The sequence below is a fragment of the Oncorhynchus gorbuscha genome, unplaced genomic scaffold, assembly GCF_021184085.1.
Source record: "Oncorhynchus gorbuscha isolate QuinsamMale2020 ecotype Even-year unplaced genomic scaffold, OgorEven_v1.0 Un_scaffold_5777, whole genome shotgun sequence".
Lineage (NCBI taxonomy): Eukaryota > Metazoa > Chordata > Actinopteri > Salmoniformes > Salmonidae > Oncorhynchus > Oncorhynchus gorbuscha.
Window position 1 is genome coordinate 18,625 of NW_025749503.1, and position 4,576 is coordinate 23,200.

General features: G+C 50.1%; 1 pseudogene; it reads right to left on the reverse strand.

The window, feature by feature from the left end:
- Nucleotides 1-2,271: 2,271 nt before the first annotated feature.
- Nucleotides 2,272-2,800, reverse strand: LOC124029192 (annotated as a pseudogene).
- Between the last annotated feature and the right edge of the window lie 1,776 nt (nucleotides 2,801-4,576).

The window sequence follows — 4,576 nt, forward strand, 5'->3', positions numbered from 1 at the left end:
TCAGTCTCTATATATTCTGACTCTCTCTCTCTCAGTCTCTATATATTCTGACTCTCTCTCTCTCAGTCTCTATATATTCTGACTCTCTCACACAGTCTCTATATATTCTGTTGACTCTCTCAGTCTCTATATATTCTGACTCTCTCTCTCAGTCTCTATATATTCTGACTCTCTCACACAGTCTCTATATACTCTGACTCTCTCACACAGTTTCTATGTATTCTGACTCTCTCACACAGTCTCTAAATATTCTGACTCTCTCACACAGTCTATATATTCTGACTCTCTCACACAGTCTCTATGTATTCTGACTCTCTCACACAGTCTCTATATACTATGACTCTCTCACACAGTCTCTATATACTCTGACTCTCTCACACAGTCTCTAAATATTCTGACTCTCTCACACAGTCTCTATGTATTCTGACTCTCTCACACAGTCTCCATCTACTACCTATAATACTACTGAAAGAATGACTGAAAGTTAAGTCTTGGCGGTAGAACACATACCATTACAGATATTGAGTAGGTTTGTGATGACACAGCTCTACGAAGCACATATTTGCTAAACCGCCAAACAGTAATCAGTCTTCTGAAGGAAAAGGAGAGATGTACTAGCAGCGTCATATATGGCACCCTATTCCCTATATAGTGCACTACTTTAGACTAGAGAGCCTATAGGAAGCTAGTAGTGTGCACTATATAGGGAATAGGGTGCCATTGGGATGTGCCGCCCATTAAAAGGTCACATCCAGCACACCTGCTCTCCCCTGTGTGCCTGTCCCTGGGTGCCTGTCCCTGGGTGCCTGTCCCTGGGTGCCTGTCCCTGGGTGCCTGTCCCTGGGTGCCTGTTCCTGAGTGCCTGTTCCTGAGTGCCTGTTCCTGAGTGCCTGTCCCTGAGTGCCTGTCCCTGAGTGCCTGTCCCTGGGTGCCTGTCCCTGTGTGCCTGTCCCTGGGTGCCTGTCCCTGGGTGCCTGTCCCTGGGTGCCTGTCCCTGGGTGCCTGTCCCTGGGTGCCTGGCAGTGCGTGAACGTGTGTGTGTGTGTCTATCGTTATACGGCACACCAGATAAACTTGACATGGCCCAGAATTGACCTAAATCAGGCTGCCTGCCTCTGCTAAGTCAACACAGGTGAAATACTGTATGTGATATAAGAGGATAGAAGCATAGAACACAAAGACCGCACACACACACACACTGGTGGCATCACACAGAAGCACACAGAAGCACTGGTTGGTGATGGTGAATGAATATTAGGGCCCACTAGATGGTGATAACGATGGTGAATGAACATTAGAGCCCACTGTCATGAGACTGCTTTTATAGAAAGCTGGGTCTTCAATCCCAACTGTAGTTATATCAGTCATATCAGGCAGAATGGGAATGTAGGAAGGGCTTTGATCCCAACTCTAGTTATATCAGGCAGAATGGGAATGTAGGAAGGGCTTTGATCCCAACTCTAGTTATATCAGTCATATCAGGCAGAATGGGAATGTAGGAAGGGCTTTGATCCCAACTTTAGTTATATCAGTCATACCAGGCAGAATGGGAATGTAGGAAGGGCTTTGATCCCAACTCTAGTTATATCAGGCAGAATGGGAATGTAGGAAGGGCTTTGATCCCAACTCTATTTATATCAGTCATATCAGGCAGAATGGGAATGTAGGAAGGGCTTTGATCCCAACTCTAGTTATATCAGGCAGAATGGGAATGTAGGAAGGGCTTTGATCCCAACTCTAGTTATATCAGGCAGAATGGGAATGTAGGAAGGGCTTTGATCCCAACTCTAGTTATATCAGTCATATCAGGCAGAATGGGAATGTAGGAAGGGCTTTGATCCCAACTCTAGTTATATCAGTCATATCAGGCAGAATGGGAATGTAGGAAGGGCTTTGATCTTGCGTATCTGAATGCTGCATAGAGTGTGTTTTTACAGGTGGAACACTCATTCTGTCTTTCTCTCTCTCTCACACATGCACACACACACATTCACACACACACACATTCACACACACACATTCACACACCTCAACAACCTACCTGGAAGCTGCTATTTCCACTTTCGTCCTGGAGGTGGCCCCTGCCCTCCGCGCCCCTCCACGGCCCGGTCCACCTTCTCTTTGGTTTTGGGGTTCTTTAGCGGGATCAGCTGCTTCCTTATTCCACGAACCAACACGTTATTCTTGTACTTCCCTCTTCCTTGTTCCCCTCGGGAAGGTGGTGCACCCTGTAACCGTGGCGCTTGTTGTTCAGCCACTCCCCCTCGTACTTCATCCCGTTGGAACGTTTTGCTGACGCCGAACCCGTTGCGCTTGTCGTTCTTCCACTCCCCCCCCGTACGTCTCGGTGGTGGTGGCGTCCACGTGATCCTCCAACAGCAAGTCCTCTTCCGGCAGCTCTCCGTCGCCCAGGAGACGGTGGAGTTGGCGTCCGCGTCGGAGGAGCTGATGCGGCTCATAGCGGCGTCGCTGTGTGCCGAACTCCTCTTGCTGGAGATGGACGACTTCGATTCGGACTTGTGTAGCCGACGGAGGCTCCCGAACAGCGACCCGTGAAACAGACCCCTCTTCTTCTTCCCGGTGACCACTTCGCCGTCCGAGTGGAAGTTGAGGACGAACCCGCCGCGGCCGCCGGCCGGCGTGTCACCGGAGTGATCCTGGAGCACGGAGCCGCATTCTGCTCGGAGCGCAGGGATGCCAAGGAGGTACGTAGCGGGGACTGGATCACAGTGGCCATGCCGTACGGAACACTCTGGCGCACGCCATATCCATGCCTCATCCCACCCATCCACTGGCCCTGATATGAACCTGGAGGAGAGACAGGACACATCTGGTGTGAATAGATTGATCGGTTGGCTGGTTGATTGATTACTCGATTGGTTGGTTGATTGATTTTAAAAGCAATAATTAAAAGCCACAGAAAGAAACTGACCCACCGGTCTCAACTAAGATAGTAATTCCCTACAACAATATTTTTTTATTTTACCTTTATTTAACTAGGCAAGTCAGTTAAGAACAAATTCTTATTTTCAATTACAGCCTAGGAACAATGGGTTACCTCTACACTCTAACCACTAGGCTACCTGCCACCTCTACACTCTAACCACTAGGCTACCCTACCACCTCTACACTCTAACCACTAGGCTACCTGCCACCTCTACACTCTAACCACTAGGCTACCTGCCACCTCTACACTCTAACCACTAGGCTACCTGCCACCTCTACACTCTAACCACTAGGCTACCTGCCACCTCTACACTCTAACCACTAGGCTACCTGCCACCTCTACACTCTAACCACTAGGCTACCTGCCACCTCTACACTCTAACCACTAGGCTACCTGCCACCTCTACACTCTAACCACTAGGCTACCTGCCACCTCTACACTCTAACCACTAGGCTACCTGCCACCTCTACACTCTAACCACTAGGCTACCTGCCACCTCTACACTCTAACCACTAGGCTACCTGCCACCTCTACACTCTAACCACTAGGCTACCTGCCACCTCTACACTCTAACCACTAGGCTACCTGCCACCTCTACACTCTAACCACTAGGCTACCTGCCAGCTCTACACTCTAACCACTAGGCTACCTGCCACCTCTACACTCTAACCACTAGGCTACCTGCCACCTCTACACTCTAACCACTAGGCTACCTGCCACCTCTACACTCTAACCACTAGGCTACCTGCCACCTCTACACTCTAACCACTAGGGTACCCTGCCACCTCTACACTCTAACCACTAGGCTACCTGCCACCTCTACACTCTAACCACTAGGCTACCTGCCGCCTCTACACTCTAACCACTAGGCTACCTGCCACCTCTACACTCTAACCACTAGGCTACCTACCACCTCTACACTCTAACCACTAGGCTACCCTACCACCTCTACACTCTAACCACTAGGCTACCTGCCACCTCTACACTCTAACCACTAGGCTACCTGCCTCCTCTACACTCTAACCACTAGGCTACCACCTCTACACTCTAACCACGAGGCTACCTGCCTCCTCTACACTCTAACCACTAGGCTACCACCTCTACACTCTAACCACTAGGCTACCTGCCACCTCTACCCTCTAACCACTAGGCTACCTGCCACCTCTACACTCTAACCACTAGGCTACCTACCACCTCTACACTCTAACCACTAGGATACCTGCCACCTCTACACTCTAACCACTAGGCTACCCTACCACCTCTACACTCTAACCACTAGGCTACCTGCCACCTCTACACTCTAACCACTAGGCTACCTGCCACCTCTACACTCTAACCACTAGGCTACCTACCACCTCTACACTCTAACCACTAGGCTACCTGCCACCTCTACACTCTAACCACTAGCCCACCTGCCACCTCTACACTCTAACCACTAGCCCACCTGCCACCTCTACACTCTAACCACTAGGCTACCTGCCACCTCTACACTCTAACCACTAGGCTACGCTGCCACCTCTACACTCTAACCACTAGGCTACCTGCCACCTCTACACTCTAACCACTAGACTACCTGCCACCTCTACACTCTAACCACTAGGCTACGCTGCCACCTCTACACTCTAACCA